The sequence below is a fragment of the Alosa pseudoharengus genome, unplaced genomic scaffold (genome assembly GCF_046254945.1).
Source record: "Alosa pseudoharengus isolate Yale_2024_CS ecotype anadromous, Long Island Sound unplaced genomic scaffold, YU_APseudo_1.1 YU_APseudo_1.1_scf_23, whole genome shotgun sequence".
Lineage (NCBI taxonomy): Eukaryota > Metazoa > Chordata > Actinopteri > Clupeiformes > Clupeidae > Alosa > Alosa pseudoharengus.
This window is the reverse complement of record NW_027468685.1, coordinates 22,821,263-22,832,764: the sequence shown is the minus strand read 5'-3', so window position 1 is coordinate 22,832,764 and position 11,502 is coordinate 22,821,263. Positions and strand designations below refer to the sequence as shown.

General features: G+C 41.7%; 1 long non-coding RNA gene across 1 annotated transcript; it reads left to right on the top strand.

Moving 5' to 3' along the window:
- Positions 1–1,028: 1,028 nt before the first annotated feature.
- Positions 1,029–2,362, top strand: LOC143140920 (uncharacterized). The gene is made up of 2 exons (XR_012990706.1): positions 1,029–1,183; positions 1,654–2,362. It is a non-coding gene; the product is annotated as an uncharacterized LOC143140920 (long non-coding RNA).
- Positions 2,363–11,502: the final 9,140 nt, after the last annotated feature.

Sequence of the window (11,502 nt, the reverse complement as noted above, 5' to 3'; positions counted from 1 at the left end):
TGTATACTTGTTCCTCCTTTACATTTGAAGTTTCATTTCCTAGAAAACACCTCCAACATGGAATGTATGTGTAATGAGTCTACTGATAAGAAGAGAAATAAGGTGTGCCAACCCTTGCACCCCCAGAGCTCAGACAAGTTTCATTTGGCATAAAAAAAACTTCTTCCTTTCATGTAAGAAGGGAGAACACATTTTAGCTCATTCATTTTTTTGATGCTAATGTGTGAATTCTCTTGAGGTGAATACTCAAAATTGTGAAGCAAATGCAGATGAAGCAAAAATCCCTAAAAAAATCATGATGAAAGAGTTTGGTGCGTAGGCTAGGCTAGGCATGCACAAAAAACAATTAATTCCTATGAACTGTCAATAGTGTTTTCTGCTGCTTATTTTAGCACAGCACTTTCACAGGAGTTCAGTTCATCTGTGGAAACAACTCATTAACAAGACATGTTTTTACTCAACATATATCACACCCATACCCCCAAAATAAAACATACTTAACCTGTGTATGATGTGCCTATTCAGAATACCATCCGGCAAAAATCCCTAAAAAAATCATGATGAAAGAGTTTGGTGCGTAGGCTAGGCTAGGCATGCACAAAAAACAATTAATTCCTATGAACTGTCAATAGTGTTTTCTGCTGCTTATTTTAGCACAGCACTTTCACAGGAGTTCAGTTCATCTGTGGAAACAACTCATTAACAAGACATGTTTTTACTCAACATATATCACACCCATACCCCCAAAATAAAACATACTTAACCTGTGTATGATGTGCCTATTCAGAATACCATCCGGCATTTGGCACAAGCCCACTGTGACATTGTTTTCTCGCAAATCATAAATCAGCAAGCAAATAGAGTACATATGGGGCAATATCATGACATAGTAGTAGTAATAAACCTATGCTAGGCTTGGTAGACCTTTATGGCACTGTTGCCATGGACACAGCTTCCTGGTGGAAGGGGGAAAAAAAGACAGGTGACCAATATATAAAGCAGCCATCACTGATCCCACCTCATTTGATGCACACAGGAAACTCTACACTCTGAGAAGTACAGACATACACTGCTGAATTGAAACACCTGCCAGTTCCATCCAGACTACAGTTCACCCCTCACCATGAAGTCTCTGGCCCTTATCCTTGGCAGCTTGGTCTTGTTAACAGCTACGCTGACAGAGGTAAGCTCACCTCCCTCTCTTATTACCTGGACAATGATACGTATGTTTACCTCACACAGAAAGGACAATTGTGGTTTGGATATAGACACATAATCTTGTATTGATCTTCTTTCATGTTAGACAATCGGTAATTAATATAATTGTGAAAAGAAATAAAATAAGAATGTTGGGCAAATTGGGCATGGTTGTCGCAGTTACGTGGGAAAAGGTCGAGAGATTCATCTATAAAAAAAAAGGTCTTTCTTTATTTGTGCCATGTTGATAAAATGTTTCTTAAAAAGATTTCATAACATTTTAAAGAAGACAAAAAAACTTTTAGACTAAATGTAAGCTTCTGTTATATGGTAATGGTAAATATGCAATTCATAACACTAATGCTTTCATTACCAAGTACATTTTTGAAGAAGTTCCATTTAAATATTCAAGAAATTAATGAAAAAAATATAAACTATACTGATTGCTTTTTTCAGGGATCAAACGAGATTAACACTACAACCGCCCCAGAAATCACACCAGTGGTCACGACAGTGGTAACGACACAGGCTTCTACCACAAGTGGCCACAACAGTATGTCTACAGTCTCCATGTCTACAGAGATGAGCACCGACGCAGTCTCATACACCACGCAGACCACCAACTCCACCATATCCATCACCACACCCAGCGGGGCCCCTCTGGTGCTAGGATCCCTCACCTCCTGTCTATTCCTCAGCTCCATGCTCTCGCTGGCTCTGCTGTGATCTTCTGTGAGCTGCTACCCTGCCACACTCTCAGGAGACACGCCTTGGTGTGCCCAGAATGATCCGGAAATGTGCCTTAACAGTCACAACTATGATGGATGACAAAATGCTTGAGCCTATTTTATACAAAAAAGAACACACTTTACTAGAGAAAATACTTTGATTTATTAAAAAAAATGATAATGTGACATTTTCGTACATCATCTGTAAATAAGAATATTTTCACCATACATGATTGTTTAATATTGTGTAGTAGTATAGTATAGATCTGATACATATCTATTTTGCACAATATAACAATATTTTCCCATGCACTTTTCAAACTGTAAATTCCTGCCTTGTTTTTATAGGGAAGTTCAGTCTGTACAGTAACATCAAATTTATTGTATGGGATAAAATAGGTTTGACCGTAAATAAAACTACTACTTTACACTGAGAATGTGGAAGCATGTTTATTATCCGAGTATGTCAGTCATCATAAAACAACAACAACTATTAATAGCACAACCACTTCATGGTGTCTAACCATATCTCAGGCACAAAGATCTAATGTAGACACACTAAATGTCCTCCAACCCCCATGGCAATATACTGAACAATCCTTTGTACAGTGGCAGAGGAAAAACCAATAAGGAAACACCCACGCTAAACCTATTACAGAGAGATACAAGATAGTGCCCTCACACCACACTAGATAACAGATGGTTTCCGTCACCATATCAGGGTGCCAGTCTCTTTTAATCATCCATCCATCTCACAATTTAAATGATCCAAGCAGCTATGAAAATGTTTATTTATTCTTGTGGCCCTGAACCAGAGCCTATTTGGAAAAATAAAGACAGACACTGAAAACTTAGACATGGTCCTTATTAATATTCCTTGTATACCTTGGAGAAACAGGTTTCCAGATAAGGACAGATAAAAATGTTTGATTAGATTTGCATGGCCTGCAGTGTTTTGAATGGCAATTTGGAAGTGAGATCTTAACTGAACATTCCCTGTTATGTTTGGCATCTTAAAACAGGATTTTTTTACTTTGAAATTATGTTTTTAATTCTTACTAATACATTATTTTTGAGATATGTTTTAAAGAGTTTCTGTATTGTGAGGCTAGTAGATACCACTTAAAGGACATTTTTTAAATGATTCTTTAATGCATCATGTCAAAGAAATCAAGAATCGCTGGGTTCCTGACTCCATTTTGTACAATGACTGGATATGATGATGGATTCTAAGGCTAATTTGTTAGGAAACTATGAGGCATGTACCCATTTGCCTTTAAACACCCTGTGGGTACAGCAAACAGCACATAGTCAAGTCAAGTTTATTTATATTCAATGTGCTTTACATAAACAAAAGCAAACAGTAGGCCTAATAACAAATAAAAACATAAAAGGTCAATAGTGACAAAATAGTTTAAAAGGTAAATATCATAATCATAATTGGAAACACCAAATAACTTTTCCTCTGTCGCACGCACACTATTTGTTTATCCAGCACTGGCTTTGCAAATAACGATGTCAGACAAGGTAGATTATGCTGCATTCATATGATTTTATGAAAGTACGATGTATTGCATATTAGATGCAAGTCAAATTTGTAGTTTCTTATGTCTCATTCCATCGAACTACAGATCCGCTACCCGATCTGGCAAACTTACATTGTGCGGTTATAGCCGATAGAGGGCCACGAAGCAAATGCAGAAGTGCAGTTCACCCTGTTACGAGTTGATTAACCACTAAACGATTTTGGAAACATTATTTTAAGAAAGGCTTAAAGGTCCAGTATGTAGGAAATAATGGAAAATAAACTGTAACCATTCCAAAAATGATCACCATATGTTGTCAGAGAGTGAGGAAACACGATGAATTGAAGTAATGGCTTATTTGACAACATTACTCTAACCTGTGAAACCCCGTAAAACCCATGAAAAAAAATCAGTTACGGGGCGGAATCTCTTGGAATTTTCGTTTATGTTTTGAACGATTAATTCTAGAATAGCTTATTAATAATGGGCTAGCGCGTCCTCCTATTTGGGTTGCCAAATTAGCAAAGGCCAACTGTCAACAGCTGTCAGTTGTACTCATGAACGCCTACAAGAGGCAGGCAAATTTCCAAAATTAAAACAAGAAACAAATTAAGTGGACATCGGAGGAGCTTCCTGAGATGGTGACGTCTTCGTCAAACTAAGAATATCAAGTCTGACGCAGCTGGCCATATTTCTCCACAACAGGTAGCCTATGCTAAACTTCTAAAATCTGCATTGCTAACTTCAGCTAAATATGTTAGGTTAGAGAGGTATTTTTTGTTTTCACTGTTTCCGTAATGTGTAGCTGGGTCATGGTTGGAGAAACGTTAAAGCAGCTGCAGGTCAACTAACGTTAGCTAAGTCTTCATTACATCTGGCAACCCAGAAGAGGCTCGCGTCTGGTAGTCTTGAGAACGTTCACCAGTGTTTTGATTTTGGCCTACAGAACGTTCGTTAACAATCCTACAAATAGCACCTTTAATAATATTTGTCCGTTTCCCGGTTTCGTTCGTGCATTGGTCACCTAAAAAGTAGCCTAGTACAAATCACCATTAGCTCCGCCCCTGGCGCCTCAGCTATGACAAAAGTTGTAATATGGTTAAAGGTGCCACGCGTAAGAATTGAGGTAAAAATATCCAAAAAATGAGCTACACGCATCAAAAGAACTAGAAGAAATAAGGGCGATGATGTCATTAAAAAATGAACAAGGTATAGTGCTGCAGAGATATCAACCTGAATTAGCATGCTAAATTACTAGCCACAGCCCGACAGGTGTCATAATACCAGTTTCAGCCATGGGAGGCAGTATGCGGGCAACATAACCGCCAGCCAAACTGCAATTCACTAGTTCACATTCCTGAATTTGCATAAAGACATAAAAGCATAATACATAAAAGCATAATAGAAAAGCATGTTTGGCGAGGTCTCTGGCCATGGTCCTGAAGGGCTTCGCGGAATCGTGCCGGAGTCGACTGCGCAGGCAGGAGTCGGGCAGGATTCCGCCATACACCCCCTTATTCTTTAACTATGGAAGACGGGAGGCGTAAGGGGAGGTGGTGGGTTGCGAGCAGAGTAACACCGATGCTGCAACTTCGGCAGGTAGACTGCGAATAAATAACCTGACTGATTGAAGAAGGAGGCGTGGCAAATTCCGTCACGCTCCTCCCGAACTTCCGTTTGTAAAACGCCATTTCACTAGTTCACATTCCTAAATTTGCATAAAGACATAAAAGCATAATAGAAAAGCATGTTTGGCGAGGTCTCTGGCCATGGTCCTGAAGGGCTTCGCGGAATCGTGCCGGAGTCGACTGCGCAGGCAGGAGTCGGGCAGGATTCCGCTATACACCCCAAAAATTGCATTTGAAGATGAAGGACCCTATGGCAAGAACCACGCTGAGCAAATTCAATGGGAGTGCGCGAGGTGCGCTTCCTCAGATCAGAGATTTGATCTGACATATGAATGATAGGCGTCGGAGGACCACCGGCCGAGAGTTTTGAGGGCTTGATCGGACAGACCGTTATTTGCCGCAGTGGTGGCTGCACCAATCCTAAAGAATAAGTTGAGTAACGGTCTGCTGGGATTCCGACTTGCGTTAGAACAGCTTTGAGCTGCATTTGAAAACAGAAGCAAGTGACGGAGGGTCCGTCATCTGTATCAAATGGGGGATCTAATGGGGATGCGATAGAGGAACGACTTGAATTAAGACAGCCAGGGGCGCCTGTCGTCTATGGCAGATGGAGGTCTAAGATGATGCAAATGCCAATCTATGAGTTGACATGCAAAACAGCAAACTTGTTTGGCAAGATCCCTAACCAGGGTGAAGGAGTGCTTAGCGGATTGGTCAGACCACCAACCGCGGTGGTGGCTGTATCAATCCTGAAGTAATGGGAAGCTTGAGAGCTAACTTAACAGGCATGCACTTGCACACATACTGTAACATGCACTTAACATGACATGCAGGGCAATGAGCTAGCAGTTGCAGAGCTCGGGGTCAGTGCAGGGGAGTACAGCTTGCAGTTGCAGAGCTCGGGGTCAGTGTAGGGGAGTACAGCTTGCAGTTGCAGAGCTCGAGGTTAGTGTAGGGGAGTACAGCTTGCAGTAGCAGAGCTCGGGGTTAGTGTAGGGGAGTACAGCTTGCAGTAGCAGAGCTCGGGATCAGTGCAGGGGAGTACAGCTTGCAGTAGCAGAGCTCGGGACCAGTGCAGTGGGAATAGAGGACTGATGTAGTTGCTGATGCTCATGGCAAGTGATTCGAAGATTTGTGAGTGATTCATAAAGTTAACATTCCAAATTACGATCTACAATTCTGCTGTTTGGCAAGATCCCTAGCCAGGGTCATGGAGTGCTTTGCAGGGATCTTGCAGGAGTGTACTGCGCTGGCAGGAATCAAGCAGGATCCATGTCATGTTATCACCCCAAAATATGCAACCCAATTGAAAAGACCCTGGCTAGGACCGTGTAGGCTATAGATAAGGTGATATGAAAGGTATCTAAGGCGCCTAGAGTATTCTACTACTCGGGTAGACCGTTATTTGCCTGAATGAAACCTAAACGGTCTGTGCCAATACCAATATGCGTTGGTAGATATACGAGTTGCCCTTAAAACCAATGAGGGTTACATGTGCAAAAAATGTCAAATATATGCTATAAGGGGATCTTAGACATTACATAGCATACACATGGTCTGAATATAAGGATAGTTACTGAAAGGTGATAAATGGGTGTTACAGGTTTCTACTTTGCTGTATTAAGTTTGTAGAGAACACTGAGCTACCTAGCAATATGGTAGCCAATCTAGAGAGTAAATATGAACCTGTAGCAAACACTTAATAGAGGCAGTTTGCATTCAAGAGCATGAGAAGAAATTTAGAGAATGAGAGCAAGCGGCTAGGCTGGAGTAGGTTAGGCATTGACACGTAGATTAGTACAAGTGAAGAGCCTGAAGAGCCATCTTGAAGCGAAAACTGATTAATGGATGTTAAGAAACCCATGCTTGGCAGAGTCTATGGCTCAGCCAAATTGCTCTGGGGGGGATCGTGCAGGAGTCACTGTGCAGGCAGGAGTCAGCAGGATCCGTGTATACAGCCCAAAGATGAGGGAAACTAAGGCACCTTAAAAAATGAAGCAAAAGAGTTTGTAAAGAGCAAACATGAAGAGCAGAAAGAGAAGATTGACCTGGGTGTGATCTGGAAAACATTGTTAGAAGGATGCGGTGACCAGTGTTTCCCACAGAATTGAATTCTAATTGTGGTGGTTGGTTTGCAGAATTAACTTGAATGGAACAGTTTATCAAATTAGCACAGTGTGGTTATGATGCTAACCAGATTTAAGCACAATTTAATACAACCTGGAAAATCATTGTTTGGTGGTCAATGTTGATATTGTGGTAGGCCGCTACAAATAAGTCAATGTATGGGAAACACTGGGTGACCCCATGGGTGGTGGCACCAATCCAGGGAAAGAGGGGTGAGGGAGAACCAGGGACGTGGTCCCTGGCTGGGGAAGAGACACGGGCACGAACGCGGTTCACGCCGGTGGGAGATGATGGGGAAAGGGAAAAGGTAGCGACGCGGTCGCTACAGGGGAGGGGGAGGAGGTTGCACAGCACCCTGGGTCTGCAAAGAGAAGAGGCTTGATTAGCTGGAATAGAGAAAAGAGAACGCAGTAGTGGAAGGCAAGGTAGAGGGCTGCACGCGGGCACCCATAACTTGCTGGGTTGACAAAGCATGTTGCATGGACAAAGGGAGAGATGCCGGAGGAACGGAGCTCCACACTACGGCGCAGGTGCTTGGCTGATTGGCTAGCAGGAGGGAAAGAAAAAAGGATTGAGCTCAACACTCTGACTGAGGACAAGTTTCAGGAGAAAATCGGGAAAGTGTTGGCCTTGATTTGAATTGTTTAAGAATGTATGTTACATTTTAGCCAACACCTATCAAGCAATTCAAAATGAGCAAATTACATTTAGCCACAAAGTACAATGGAGACGATAGTAGTCTAGTAGTTGTAGGCTGTTGCTTACAACATGCTTTGATGATACAGGCCTAACACCCCAGGATAGTGCATATAATTACATAGAGTTGTGATAATTGAGTTTGAGTAATCCAGGGATAGCAATAGCGCCAATTTAGCAATATGAGGTGCTATGGAAACCAGGATGTATTTAAAATACTGTAGCTAACAGCAAGAAAAGTGGTGAGCAGCACATTATTAGAGAGGATTCCAAGGAACAGCAGACCTACACGCTGGTGTAGGTGCTTCCATGGTCAGCTAGGAGTGTAACAGAGCAAAGCTACACGCTGGTGTACCTGTGCGCCCATGGTAAGCTAGGGAAGGCTTTAATATGCTGGCACTCTCAACACAGAGGAAGGCGAAAAAACTCAAACACTTTAAAGGAGAAAAAATTACTTCCTTGCCCTCTTAGCAATGAGCGACAGAGCAACAGCTCCTGTGTATCAGCTGCCTTACGGCCAAAGCCGGCATTGAGGTGGGGGTAAAAGCGGCAAAACTGACCTCAACTCCGCCATCTCACACACACTCGGACTCTATATTTGTGCATGTCTGGATCAGAATGATACCAGATTGTTGCGGCACAGAATCTGGCCGAATGACAGTTCAGATTGGTGTTCATTAAAGGTTAGCATCATGAACACCGCAGCGCAATGCGTTCAATACTAATGCATATTAAACTGTTCTTATCACAAATCAAATGCCGAGATAAGACTCTTTAAACAGGCAAAGTGGTAGCCGTCAGCAACATGTAGATGTGTTAGCTGTAGAACGCAGCTGAGTTTGTTAGCTGTTTGTTATGTAGGTCTACTACTGATCTTTAATGAGATAGAAACTCGTCACAGCAAGTGAGACTTTAAAGTTATTATTGAAATAATGTAGCAAGAATTAGCCTACAAACTAAGCTAGAACCCACTGCATAGCCCACGGTGACACACACTGACTAGCAGGGGTAGGCTAGTCAGTAGCCTACTAAAATCAAAACAGTAGGCTAGGTAATTTTAGCTAACGTTATACAATTACCCTTGGCAAACGGCAGCAGTTTGTAGCCTAGTACCAACTTCATGTGTAGGCTAACCATTAGCCATCTGCAATGAGGGAAGCTAGTTGCTTGCTAAAACAAACAAAGTGGCAAGAGATGTAACGTGTTAGAAGTTACAAGCTGGGACCCATGCAAATCACGGAATACAGGCACATTGGCTACTGAAGCAAATTTGAGTGACAAACAACTTAGGATAGACAACACGTTGGTTAACACAATTCCAAGCAAACTTAACCAAAGAACCACGAAGGACTGGAAGCCTGATTTATCAGAAATGTCACGTCTATATAACATGGCCGCTTGCAATGTTCAAGTGTTCAAGTGATTCACGGGATATTTAGCCTACACTGACTTCAGTTCACCCTATGCCTCTAGACAAGAACTCCGTGAGCCTGTAACTATTAACACGGCCAATGTGACCGAAAGTTGTTAGCTAAAAACAAGTAGGCTAAGGCAAATAGCTAAACAAGTGCCTTCATCTAGTAGGCTATAGCCTACATGTTTGTGACATGTATCTCAACATTCAGCAGGAACGAGTGGGCTTTACAAACAGCTCTAATACAAAGCAACAAGATAAGAACTACCTCCCTGCAGTAGTTTCCCACGCAACCTAGACCATGAAAGTCTGTAACAGATAGTGGGCAGCAAGTTCTGCTTGAGACAGGCGAGCAAACCGGTAGTCACTGCGAGCGGAGTAACACCGATGCTGCAACTTCGGCAGGTAGACTGCGAATAAATAACCTGACTGATTGAAGAAGGAGGCGTGGCAAATTCCGTCACGCTCCTGCCGAACTTCCGTTTGTAAAACGCCATTACACGTTTCACGGTTGTTACTCCAGGGTAGACCAACTCACTTTCTGGAGGTATACTGCCCCCATCTTATATGGAATGTGGAGTATGAATTGATTTTTTGGCGGACATTACACATGGCACCTTTAAGTCAGCCATATTCAGGTCCACCTTTGTCTTTTTTCAAAGTTTCTGTTGTGATTTCTGAGGGCCAATTTTACAGCATACCATTTTAGCTCTTAATAAAAATCGGGGTTTTGTGTTCTGAGTGGTTAGATAAGAGGGCCAATAATATTAGTCTATGTCTAGATGTAGTCTTCATGATTTTCAAGATACAGTTATTTTTGGAAATCTGTACTGATTTGTACTGAAGGTGGGAAGGATATGTCTCATTTCATATTTAAATGTCTGAATTTTACACACACACACACACACACACACACACACACACACCGAGAGGCCGTAGGTTACACTGATTTTACAACAGCTAAGGGGCGTTGTTAGGCACGACGTGCCAGTGGAGTGGCTTATTGCTTTTCTAAAACTGTTGCTATAAATACCTGGCAAAGTTGCATAAAGTAAAGGCACAGCAACGAGAAATGTAACGATTTATTCATAGATAATCATTCTTCCGCCAAGAAATATATTTCCTCTATCTGAATGGTTGCCAAGCAACGTCGAGACGCAGCTACTTTAGCTTTTGTATCAAGTTATGGTAGCGCCGTAATATAGAACGAAATGTGGTCAAGGTTTATGATTTATGCTTATATACAAGATATACAGTACACATAACATAATTACAACAGGGGTACATACATACATACATATACATACATACATACATACATACGGACAGACATACAAATAGCTATGCACAATCAATAAAACAGGTCAGATGTGTGTGTTCCACTGTTTCCAGAATTGGGAGGTATATCTCGTATCACTAAGTGCAAGGTTGGTTAAGGTAGTTAAAATTGTATTCTTGGACTCTTACTGTAATCGGCACATGAATCTGTACATACAATTCCTCAACACAGCATGAAAAGTGGAAACATTAGGCTACTTATCACAAAAATGGCACTGGTCCATCTTGGACACTTCGTTAGGATTCTAAGTGCATCAGTGTAAATGTAAAAAAAATGTAAATCAGGTTTTGTAGGCCAAGTATACTGAAGTATATAAGGAATTTGGTCTCTGTATTTATCCCATCTGTGAATAAGTGAACACACAGAGCACACAGTGAACACACAGTGAGGTGAAGCACACACTAACCCAGAGCAGTGAGCTGCCTTGCTACAGCGACACTCGGGGAGCAGTGAGGGGTTAGGTGCCTTGCTCAAGGGCACTTCAGCCATTCCTACTGGTTGGGGATCGAACCGACACCTATGCCATCTTTATCTTATTTGTCATTGCTTTACTGTAGCTGCACCATAGGTGAGCTGAATAAAGTGCAGTACAGTATGTCATCATCATCACAGAAATCATCCCTGATGATGTGGCCCAGGTATTTTGCTTAAGTAACTGTTTAGCTCTTGCCCTGTCAAGTAAAAAGAGGAAAAACATAGATTCCTGTCCTCTTTAGTTCTGGAAAGACACATAAATCTCACATGCCAAAATGTAAACACCCCACATTCATTCTTATTCTGATTAAACGTATGTTTTAGCTATCTAGCTGAGTACCATTTTAGAGATCAGTTATTTGACTCTTTCATA